The sequence below is a fragment of the Coregonus clupeaformis genome, chromosome 2 (genome assembly GCF_020615455.1).
Source record: "Coregonus clupeaformis isolate EN_2021a chromosome 2, ASM2061545v1, whole genome shotgun sequence".
Classification (NCBI taxonomy): Eukaryota; Metazoa; Chordata; class Actinopteri; order Salmoniformes; family Salmonidae; genus Coregonus; species Coregonus clupeaformis.
In genome coordinates this window covers 22,673,593-22,686,070 of record NC_059193.1, presented here as the reverse complement: position 1 = coordinate 22,686,070, position 12,478 = coordinate 22,673,593, and the positions used below count along the sequence as shown (strand labels likewise).

General features: G+C 53.8%; 1 pseudogene; it reads right to left on the bottom strand.

Annotated features, from left to right (window-relative positions):
• Positions 1-335: 335 nt before the first annotated feature.
• Positions 336-12,478, bottom strand: part of LOC121580313 — a 36,036-nt pseudogene continuing 23,893 nt past the window's right edge.

Genomic DNA, 12,478 nt, shown 5'->3' with positions numbered 1-12,478 from the left:
TCTCTCATGTACTCGCCTCCATTCAGACCACGTTCCCAACCGACTGGCAGTCGGAGGAGCTGCGGCAGAAGGTGGCGTCCTCGCGCTCCAGACTGTAGCTGTGGGCGGGCCGGGAGTCCTTGGGGGACGGCTTCAGTGTGCAGCGGAAGCAGAAAGTGTAGAAGAAGGCCACCAGGAGCAGGAAGCAGACCACGCAGAAGATGATGACGATCAGGATGGTGTGTACCTGCATGTGCTCCTCCTCCATCCAGGGGTAAGGGGACGGGGTCACGGGCATGACCGGGGTCAAGACGGGGTTAGAAGTCATGGCAGCTGACCGAGGGTCACTGGAGGTAAGGTATGGGGCCACTGCCATGGCTGACTGGTCGGTTTGCTGTCTTTGCTGTCAGAGTTGCAGTGTCAACGATAATGCAGCTACTGTCCCTGAAGGAGAGAGTGTTTGTAATTCTACTTGCATCCGTGGCTTCACACATCTTAACAATTAGACAGTCTGCACTTCAGATGAACCACACTCATCCCGACTACCTCTTTATTGGTCTACAACAGACGAGGATGATGAGCAAATATCAATGCCATCCATTGTAGGAAGATCTCTAATGCAATTCACAATCAGCAACAGGTGCACTCTGGAAAATGATGCTACTGTACTGCTCACTTAATCTAGACTGGGGGCTCTATTCAATCCGTATCGTGGAAATTCAGCATTACAGCGTGTTTGAAATTTAAAGACAATGTTCCCACTTTAGAGGAGACTGCATTCATGGTAAATGCTGCATATGAAATTACCTCGACATTTCAATGCGGATTCTGTAAGGCTTCAATTTTACAGATTGAGTAGAGCCCTAAGTCTAGAAGCAGATGTAAAACAAGAATCTCTGCAGCACCCTGCCGTACCTCTCCTCTAGCAGTCACTCTTCTCAGTGGACAGAGAAAAAACACACACACCCTCACTTTCACTATCATCCTCTGTCTCTGTTCTTACCAGCAATGTCCACTTCACTTCAATGCTCATCTGCAGAGGAGTCCAGCCTCTTTGTGTGGGAGGCTAACACTGTTTTGTTTTCCTGTGTGGAGCGAAAGAGAAATAGAAGATGAGGGGAGGTGGGGATGGTGGGATAGAAAGAATGAGGCGGAAGAAGTGAAGGGGCCAATGAGGAAGGTTACCATGACAACCCTTCCTCTCTCCAAGCATGGGTAGCTGCAGCCTAATATGGCGACCGGAGTATGGGCGAGTGGTTGTATCTAAAGCAGTGGGTGTATGGAAAGTGAATCAGCTAATTGGGCAGATTTTTTGCCCCTCAAGTGCCTTTCGCTCCTGCTTGCCAAGCACTACTACATAATAGCCAATATCAGGGTGACAGTAAGCACACGCATACAACGCGTGAAGCATCAGTACTTTAAAATTTTTTTTTATCAATCGTCAGTTTTATAACTGAAAATGTATAATTATTTGTGTAAAACGAACAGTGAAGTACGACTGACTCGTCCTCTGGCTTAACAACAGAAGTCCAAACTCTTGGGTCAAATTAAAGGTTGTGATAGCATGACTTTATTTTCAGCCACTACAATATTGCCATCTGTAGGCAACACAGGTTCGCTTCAATATCATGTGACCAAGTATGATGTTGCAAGATAGATATTATTTGTCAGCCACAGCAGGGTATCTTTCATAAGCTGTAGGTGTCACAATGCTGGGCTTGAACTCCGGTCTCAGATGTGGAGAGCTGGGGGTAATACCCCTTAGCCACAGAGGAGGTGTAGTAGGACCCAAATGAAACACCCAAGGCAATACTCCAGGCAAGTAGATTTAATGTAAAAACAAAGGTTCCTTGCACTTCAAAAATAGTCCAACAAAAGTTCTTCTCAGAAAGAGGTATATTAACAAAACAGGAGGCAAAACAAAATAACTCCCCGAGGGGGAAAACAAACTAAAGATAACTTAGAAAACCTTACTTGGAAAGACACGGTGGAACAAAGCAGGAGACACATAGCCAGGACTCAATAACCAAGTGAGAAACAAGGGGAAAACACACAGCTAAAATACACAAGGGGAAACAAGGCACAGGTGACCTGGATCAAGCTAATTAGGACACACGAGGAAGAACTAAGGCAGAGGGGAACACAGATGACCTCTAGAGGCCCGGAGACAAACAGGAGGCAGGAAGCTGACACACACGAGGAAGAACTAAGGCAGAGGGGGAACACAGATGACCTCTAGAGGCCCGGGAGACAAACAGGAGGCAGGAAGCTGACAGGACCCCCTCCTCTAGGAACGACTCCTGACGTTCCTTCCAGAACACCCCGGCCCCAGGGTGCGAAAATCTCGGATCAAACCTGGGTCCAGGATGTCCCTGGCTGGAACCCAGGAGCGCTCCTCTGGCCCGTAGCCCTCCCAGTCCACCAGATACTGCAGAGAGTTCTGGACCCTCCGGGAGTCCAGTATCCGGCGGACTGTGTAGGCTGGCTGGCCGTCAATCATCCTGGGAGGTGGCGGGGGTCTGCGTGGGGGGCAAAAGGAGAAGACAAGACAGGTTTAAGGAGTGAAACATGGAAAGTGGGGTTAACTCTAAGGGGAGCGAGGCAGAACCAAACGATACGAAACAGGGTTAACCTTTCTAGCTATGCGGAAAGGGCCGATGTATCTCTGGGAAAGCTTCTTGGATTCGACCCGGAGGGGCAGGTTCTTAGTGGCCAACCAAACTCTCTGACCAGCTCGGAAACTAGGGGCCGTCCGGCGGTGTCGATTAGCCTGACTTTGGTATCTCTGGGAGGTCCGAAGGAGGATACACCTGGCCTTCTTCCAGGTCCGCCTACAGCGTTGGACAAAGCGCTGGGCCGAGGGAACACCAACTTGCGCCTCTTCCTCTGGAAATAATGGAGGGTTGTAACCGAACTGGCATTCGAAGGGGGACAATCCGGTGGCTGAAGACTGGAGGGTGTTGTGGGCATATTCAGCCCAAATGATATAGGTGGCCCAAGACGTGGGATTACTGGCCGCCATACACCGCAGGGTGGTCTCCAGATCCTGATTAATCCGTTCCGTTTGGCCATTAGACTCTGGATGGAACCCCGACGATAGGCTGGCTGTGGCCCCAATAAGCCTGCAGAAGGCCCCCCAAAACCGGGACGAGAATTGGGGACCTCGGTCAGAGACCACGTCCAGGGGGAATGCCAAATATCCGGAAGACATGGTTCATGAGGAGCTCAGCAGTCTCCTTAGCCGAGGGCAGCTTGGGCAGGGGAATAAACCGGGCAGCCTTAGAGAACCGGTCAACGATCACTAGGATGACGGTGTTGCCCTGGGATGGAGGAAGTCCCGTAACAAAGTCCAGAGAAAGGTGTGACCATGGCCTTCGAGGAATAGGTAAGGGATGGAGCAGTCCCTGGGGTCGCTGGCGTGTCGACTTTCCCTGGTTGCACACCGGGCAGGCCTCAACATAGACCTGCACGTCCTTCTTGATGGACGGCCACCAAAACCGCCATCGGAGGAATTCCAGTGTGCGAGCACTGCCTGGATGGCATGTCAAGGGCGACTCATGACCCCACTGCAAGACGCGGGCCCGAACAGAGAGAGGAACGTACAGGCGACCGGCAGGACCACCGCCTGGATCGGGCTCATGGACCAGGGCTTCTCGTACCCCTCTTTCTAGTTCCCACTGAAGAGGTGCGACGATCCTAGACCTCGGAATAATCGATGCCAAGGGCTTCTCTTGTACCTCGGGAGAATAGGCTCGAGACAGGGCATCCGGCTTGACGTTCTTGGTGCCAGGTCGGTAAGACAGGATGAACTGGAAACGATTAAAGAAAAGGGACCATCGTGCTTGCCGAGGGTTCATCCGCTTAGCCTGTTGGAGATATTCCAGGTTCTTGTGGTCTGTGAGAACCTGGAACGGGTGCTGAGCCCCCTCAAGCCAATGGCGCCACTCTTCCAAGGCCAGTTTTACTGCAAGCAACTCTAGATCCCCCACGTGGTAGTTGCGCTCGGCCTCAGACAGGCGGCGAGACATGAAGGCACAAGGGTGTAATCTCCCATCCTCACCCCTCTGTGACAGGACGGCTCCCACCCCCACCTCTGAGGCGTCCACCTCCACCACGAAAGGTCTTTCTGGGTCAGGAGTCACCAGAATCGGAGCAGACGTGAAGCGGCGCTTGAGATCCTCGAAGGCCCCTGCTGCTTCCGGACCCCAGTGAATCTTGGTCCCTCCTCCCTTGGTAAGCGTCGTCAAGGGGGCTACCACCGAGCTGAAATTCTTGATGAACTTCCGATAGAAGTTAGAAAAGCCAATGAACCGTTGAACCTCCTTGACCGTGGTAGGTGTGGGCCAGCTGTGGACCGCTTCGACCTTCTTGGGATCCATCTCTAGGTGCCCAGGAGTGACAATAAACCCGAGAAACTGAGTCTGAGAAACATGAAATTCACACTTCTCAGGTTTAACGTAGAGGTGATTGTCAAGGAGCCTCTGGAGAACCCGGCTAACATGCCCCTCATGCTCCTTCAGTGACCTCGAGAAGATGAGGATATCGTCCAGGTACACGAAGACGAACAGATTAAGCATATCCCGGAGAACATCATTAATCAGGGCTTGGAATACTGCGGGGGCATTGGTGAGCCCGAACGGCATCACCCGATATTCATAGTGCCCCGTGGGCGTGTTGAACGCCGTCTTCCATTCGTCACCTTGCCGGATCCGCACGAGATGGTAAGCATTGCGGAGATCCAGTTTAGTAAAAATGGAAGCCCCTTGAAGCAGCTCAAAAGCAGTGGCCATGAGAGGAAGAGGGTATCGATTCCGAACCGTGATCTTGTTGAGTCCCCGGTAATCAATACAAGGCCTAAGACCCCCGTCCTTCTTTTCAACAAAAAAGAAGCCCGCCCCAGCCGGGGAAGTAGAGGCATGGATGAGGCCGGCTGCCAAGGACTCCTTAATATAGGTGTCCATAGCTGCGTGCTCGGGGGAGGACAAGGAAAAGATCCGACCTCTAGGAGGGCAGCACCCAGGGAGTAGATCAATGGCACAGTCATACGTGCGATGAGGCGGTAAGGAAGTAGCCCGGGCCTTGCTGAACACAGCCTTGAACCGATGGTAAACACTGGGGACTAGGGAGACGTCAACAGACTCTTGAAACTGGGTACTAGGGGCTGAGGGACTCTGAAGCATGCATGTGAGTTGGCAAGTGGGACCCCAGCCTAGAATGGTGCCAGTAGACCAGTCGATCTGGGGATTATGTCTGCATAGCCAAGGGTGACCCAGGATTATAGGATACTCGGGAGAGTCAATGAGATAGAAGGTTTCCTCCTGCTGGTGTTGAGAGATGGTAAGTCGCAGGGACTGAGTCGCCTCTGTAACCTTTCCTGGTTCCAGAGGTCTGCCATCTAAGGCTGTAACTGCCTGGGGATGAGGAAGTAGTTGGGGAGGGATCTTAAGTTCCTTAGCCAAGGTTACATCCAGGAAATCACCTGCGGCACCGGAATCGATCATAGCCTGGACCCGATGCTGGTGGCCCTCCCAGGACAGAGTGGCTGGAATAGCCAGGACAGCGTTAGTAGGAGGAGCTCTAATTCTCCCCATCACAGCCCTCCTGTAGCTGGGCGGGGACTGGCGTTTCCCAAAGCTCGGGGCAAGTGGAGCGGAAGTGGCCGGCAACCCCGCAGTAGAGGCACCGACGGCTCCCTCATGCGACGTTCCCTTTCGTTGGGAGAAAGCCTGGAACGGCCTATCTGCATGCTCTCCGGGGAATCCTGGACCAGTTCAGGAGCCGGGGAAGCTCTGAATGACGGAGTCCAAACAGGAGAAACAGAACTGCTCCGAGGAACTTGGGACTGAGACACCTGGCGGCGAGCCGTTCTCCGCTCTCTTAGACGATTGTCCAGGCGGATGGCCAAGGCTATGAGGGACTCGAGATCTCCAGCTGGTTCTCGGGTGGCTAACTCATCTTGAAGGGGCTCAGATAACCCTCCCTGAAAGCAGACCCTCAGCGCTTCATCATTCCATCCGCTCCTTGCTGCTATGGTCCGAAAATCAATGGCGAAATCTGCCGTGCTTCGGGGGCCCTGACGGAGAGACAGTAGGCGCTTGGAAGCCTCCCGCCCACTGACAGGATGATCGAACACCCGCTTGAACTCTTCTACAAATGCAGCGTGGGAGTCACAACAGGCCTCCTGGGACTGCCACACCGCAGAGGCCCAGGCGAGCGCCTTGTCTGAAAGAAGGGTAATGATGTAGGCAATCTTGGAACGGTCTGTGGGAAAACTTGAGGGTTGGAGCTCGAAGGTGAGGGAGCATTGGGTGAGGAAACCCTGGCAAGAGCTTGGATCCCCAGAAAAGGGCTTGGGAGGTGGTAGTCGGGGCTCCGCCAACCGAGAAGGCCTGTCGTCACTGGGAGGTGACCTGGGGGAAGGGAGAGGACCAAGGAGGCGTTCAAAGAGCTGGTGAAGGGAACTCATCATTTCGGCCAGGAGTTGAGAATGTCTAGCCATCAGCTCCTCTTGTCGGCTGAGAACGGCTTCATGGCGCTGGAAAGAAGCCTCATGTCGAGTGATCACCGCCAACAGGTCCTGGGAACTGAGTGTTTCTGGGTCCATGATTGACTTGGTTATTCTGTCACAATGCTGGGCTTGAACTCCGGTCTCAGATGTGGAGAGCTGGGGGTAATACCCCTTAGCCACAGAGGAGGTGTAGTAGGACCCAAATGAAACACCCAAGGCAATACTCCAGGCAAGTAGATTTAATGTAAAAACAAAGGTTCCTTGCACTTCAAAAATAGTCCAACAAAAGTTCTTCTCAGAAAGAGGTATATTAACAAAACAGGAGGCAAAACAAAATAACTCCCCGAGGGGAGAAAAACAAACTAAAGATAACTTAGAAAACCTTACTTGGAAAGACACGGTGGAACAAAGCAGGAGACACATAGCCAGGACTCAATAACCAAGTGAGAAACAAGGGGAAAACACACAGCTAAAATACACAAGGGGAAACAAGGCACAGGTGACCTGGATCAAGCTAATTAGGACACACGAGGAAGAACTAAGGCAGAGGGGAACACAGATGACCTCTAGAGGCCCGGAGACAAACAGGAGGCAGGAAGCTGACACACACGAGGAAGAACTAAGGCAGAGGGGAACACAGATGACCTCTAGAGGCCCGGAGACAAACAGGAGGCAGGAAGCTGACAGTAGGCTAATCAAATCTGCATACAGGTTGTTATAGAAATTCCTTGATCAAAATATTATATTGCTATGGTAACACAGAATTAGCCATTTTGCTAGCAATCAAGATTTGCTTTGTACTTAGCATAGCTGGTCAACACAACACATACAGCTGAACAGTTAAAACAACTATCAACAAACAATTCATCAAGGGAGTGGAGGGACTATATCAAAGCCACTGAAGGAGAAGTTTGTGCAGGACATAGCCATCGTGGGTCTGTAAGACAACAAGGCCTTGTGGGCCTCCAAGCCTGGGGGTGTCCTGGCAGCCATCTGCCCACAGGAAGTGGAGGCTCTGGTGGGTAAAGACAGAGGAGGTCTCCTGCAGGAGGGGGTCACCGTTGGAGGCTGGAAGGTGGCAATGATACAAGACCACATGACAGGCCATGAGAAAGAGATCCTATTCTTTGACCTCAGGACCAAAGGCAACGAGAGTTTATCTCTCACAGTTGCCCTGGCAACCAAGGCTCTGGTGTTTGTGATGGGCAAACGAGGGGTGCATGGCGGGATAGTCAACAAGAAGGTGTGTGACATGGCCATGTACCTCCGTGAGAAGGGGGTGTGACAACCTCTGTCCACGATATTGTGGACCAGTGTATTAGAGAGATGGGCTATCCTTCATGAGGTGTTCCATGAGCAGGAGTGAAAATGATTTTGACACTTTTACCACTTCACTGTCACGGTTTCGGCCGAGGCTGCTCCTCCTTGTTCGGGCAGGCTTCGGCGGTCGTCATCCCCGGAGTACTAGCTACCACCATTCGATGTTTCATGTTTGTTTGGTTTTTGTCTAGCTGTTGCTCTCGTTAATTACTCTCGTGTTTTGTTGTTTTTCGAGAGTCCGCACTGTGTGCGCTATTGTCTTTTTACGCACGTTGTTATTTTGTGCGTAATTTGTATTTTGCCTCCCGGTTGGGTTGGCTGTTCGCCTGTTTGGTGCTGCCTTCATTTACTAAAGTCTGTTCACGAACGCCCGTGTTTCCTGCGCTTGATTTCCACACCGCATCTACACTCAGCTACTGGCAGAATCACACATCACACCCATGGAATCAGCAGGAGCAACCGCGCCAACGGACATCATGGAGGACCGTCTGCGTGGGCAGGAGGACAGGATCAACCAGATCGGTCACGCCCTGGATCGGGTGATGAACACTCTCCACCGATGGGAAAGCAGCGGGGTACCCACGCCCCCACCTACCGGACCATCCCCATCGGTCAGTCCTCCTGTCCCCCTTCCGGAACCCAGCGGGATTCGGCTCTCGCTCCCGAGGGCGTACGACGGCTCCGCTGCCGGGTGTCAAGGGTTCCTGCTGCAAGTGGAGCTCTACCTCGCCACCGTACACCCGGCGCCCTCGGGACACGAGAGCGTCTCCGCCCTCATCTCCTGTCTCACCGGCAAGGCGTTGGAGTGAGCCAACGCCGAATGGAGGAGAATAGACGCCGCTACTATTACCTACGCGGAGTTCTCCCGCCGTTTCCGTGCCGTGTTTGACCATCCACCAGAAGGGAAGGCGGCGGGGGAGCGTCTATTCTACCTCCGACAGGGGATGAGGAGCGCACAGGATTTTGCTTTGGAGTTCCGGACTCTAGCGGCAGATGCAGGGTGGAATGAGCGGGCCCTCATAGACCACTTCCGCTGCAGCCTCCGGGAGGACGTCCAGAGAGAGTTGGCGTGCAGGGATACCACGTTGTCGTTTGACCAACTGGTCGACATGGCCATTCGGCTGGACACCCTGCTCGCCACCCGTGGACGTCCCGGGTGGGGGTTGCCCATTCCACCTTCCGGCACCTCCGAGCCGAGCCCTATGGAGCTCGGAGGTGCTGGCGCTAGAGAACGGAGGACTAGGAACCCGAGGGGGGCCGTTCCCTGCACCAACTGTGGCCGTGGAGGGCACACCACGGCTAGGTGTTGGGGAAGGTCCCCCGGTGGAGGTGAAGGCAGGCCACGCATTGGGGAGTCCTCCCAGGTGAGTAGGCGCCCTACTTACCCAGAGCTTTCTGTCATTCATATAACCTTGCCTGTTTGTTTTCCACAGGTTGCACCTCGTTCCCAGCATAAGGCGCTAGTAGATTCAGGCGCAGCTGGGAATTTTGTAGATCGCCAGTTCTGTGTAGAGTTAGGGATTCCTCTCCTTCCCGTTGATAAGCCTTTCCCTGTACATGCCCTAGATAGCCGTCCGTTAGGATCTGGGTTAATTAGGGAGGTCACAGCGCCCCTTAGGATGAAGACGCAGGGGGTCATGAGGAGACGATTCAGCTCTATCTGATTGACTCTCCTGCGTATCCGGTGGTGCTGGGACTTCCCTGGTTGATTACCCATGATCCTACTATTTCGTGGCGAGAGAAAGCTCTTAAAGGGTGGTCTGTTCAGTGTGAGGGGCTATGTCTGGGTGTTTCCATAGGGGCGACCTCGGTGGAGAGTCCAAATCAAATGCCCGCACTGCATATTCCCCCCGAGTATGAGGATTTGACACTGGTGTTTAGTAAGACAAGGGCGGCGCAGCTGCCGCCTCATAGACAGGGGGATTGTGCGATAGATCTCCAGTTAGGAGCAGCATTCCCGCGGAGCCATGTGTATCCCTTGTCTCAAGAGGAGAGGAAGGCGATGGAAACTTACATCGCTGAGTCTCTGAGACAGGGATACATACGGGCCTCCACTTCACCCGCTTCCTCGAGCTTCTTTTTTGTGAAGAAAAAAGATGGAGGTTTGCGCCCGTGTATTGATTACCGCGGTCTCAATCAGATTACGGTGAAGTACAGTTATCCACTTCCTCTGATTGCGACTATGACGGAGTCATTACACGGTGCTCAGTTCTTCACAAAATTGGATCTCAGGAGCGCATATAACTTGGTGCGCATTAGAGAGGGCGATGAATGGAAGACAGCATTTAGCACGACCTCCGGTCATTACGAGTATCTCGTCATGCCATATGGGTTAATGAATGCTCCCTCATTCTTCCAATCCTTTGTAGATGAGATTTTCCGGGACATGCAGGGGCAGGGAGTAGTCGTGTACATAGACGATATTCTGGTGTACAGTTCTACCCAAGCTGAGCATGTAGCCCTGGTGCGCCGAGTGTTGAGGAGACTGTTGGAGCATGACCTATATGTCAAGGCAGAGAAATGTCTGTTCTTTCAGAAGTCGGTCTCCTTTTTGGGTTATCAGTTGTCTGCGTCAGGGGTGAAGATGGAGGTTGACCGGGTGTCAGCTGTGCGTAATTGGCAAACCCCAACCACTGTGAAAGAGGTGCAACAGTTCTTGGGTTTTGCGCAATTATTACCGGAGGTTTATCCGGGGGTTTTGGACAGGTGGCAGCTCCCATAACGTCTCTGTTGAAGGGGGGTCCGGTGCGCTTGCGGTGGTCAGCTGAGGCGGACAGGGCTTTTGGGAGACTGAAGGACCTGTTTACCTCGGCGCCGGTGTTGGCGCATCCGGATCCCGCTTTACCATTCCAGGTAGAGGTAGACGCGTCCGAGGCCGGTATTGGGGCCGTCCTCTCACAACGGTCTGGCACACCACCTAAGCTCCGCCCCTGTGCTTTTATTCTAAGAAGCTCAGTCCGGCGGAGCGGAATTATGATGTAGGGGACAGGGAGCTGTTAGCCGTGGTACAGGCCCTAAAGGTGTGGAGGCATTGGCTTGAGGGGGCTCAACACCCTTTTCTCATTTTGACGGACCACCGTAACCTGGAGTACATCCGGGCAGCTAGGAGACTGAATCCTCGCCAGGCCCGCTGGACTATGTTTCTAGCCCGGTTTGTGTTTAAAATCACTTACATCCCTGGGTCCCAGAACGGGAAGGCAGATGCCCTGTCTCGGCGGTATGACACGGAGGAGAGGTCCGTTGAGCCCACTCCCATACTACCAAAGTTTTGTCTGGTGGCACTGGTGGTATGGGAGGTCGATGCAGAGATCGAGCGGGCGTTACGCACCGACCCAAGTCCTCCACAGTGTCCAGTGGGTCGGACGTACGTTCCGCTCGAGGTACGCGATCGCCTCATTTATTGGGCTCATACGTCCCCCTCCTCTGGACATCCAGGTATCGGCCGGACAGTTCACTGCCTTAGCACTAAGTACTGGTGGCCAACGTTAGCCAGGGATGTGAGGGTTTATGTCTCCTCCTGTTCGGTGTGTGCACAGTGTAAGGCGCCCAGACATTTGCCCAGGGGTAGCTACAACCCCTGCCCGTTCCACAACGACCCTGGTCCCACCTCTCGGTGGACTTTGTTACAGACCTTCCCCCCTCACAGGGGAATACTACCATCCTGGTCGTTGTGGATCGGTTCTCGAAGGCCTGTCGTCTCCTTCCCATGCCGGGTCTCCCTACTGCCCTACAGACCGCTGAGGCTCTGTTTACCCATGTCTTCCGGCATTACGGGGTACCCGAGGATATAGTGTCTGATCGAGGCCCCCAGTTCACCTCCAGAGTGTGGAGAGCCTTTATGGAACGGTTGGGGGTTTCGGTGAGCCTTACCTCGGGTTACCACCCGGAGAGTAATGGGCAGGTTGAACGTGTCAACCAGGATGTGGGTAGGTTTCTGAGGTCTTATTGCCAGGGCCGGCCGGAGGAGTGGGCGAGATACGTTCCGTGGGCCGAGATGGCGCAGAACTCTCTCCGCCACTCCTCCACCCAACTAACCCCTTTCCAGTGTGTGTTAGGGTACCAGCCGGTTCTGGCACCTTGGCACGAGAGCCAGATCGAGGCCCCTGTGGTGGATGAGTGGGTGCGGCGCTCGGAGGAGACATGGAACGCTGCCCACGTTCATCTGCAGCGGGCCATCCGTCGGCATAAGACGAGCGCCGATCTCCACCGCAGTGAGGGGCCTGTATACGCACCTGGAGATCGAGTCTGGCTCTCGACCAGAAACCTGCCCCTCCGCCTGCCCTGCCGGAAGCTGGGTCGGCGGTTTGTGGGGCCATTCAAAGTCCTGAGGAGGTTGAACGAGGTGTGTTACAGGTTAGAACTGCCTATTGATTACAGGAATATTAACCCCTCGTTCCATGTGTCTCTCCTCAGGCCGGTGGTGGCTGGTCCACTCCAGGACTATGAGATAGAGGAGACTCCTCCGCCCCCGTTGGACATCGAGGGGGCTCCGGCGTACACTGTGAGGTCCATCCTTGATTCGGAGACGCCGGATGGGGGTCTCCAATATCTCGTGGAGTGGGAGGGGTACGGCCCGGAGGAGCGGTGCTGGGTGCCGAGGAGGGACATATTAGACCTGTCCCTGCTGATCGAGTTCCATCGGGGTCATCCTACGCGCCCTGCTCCGCGTCG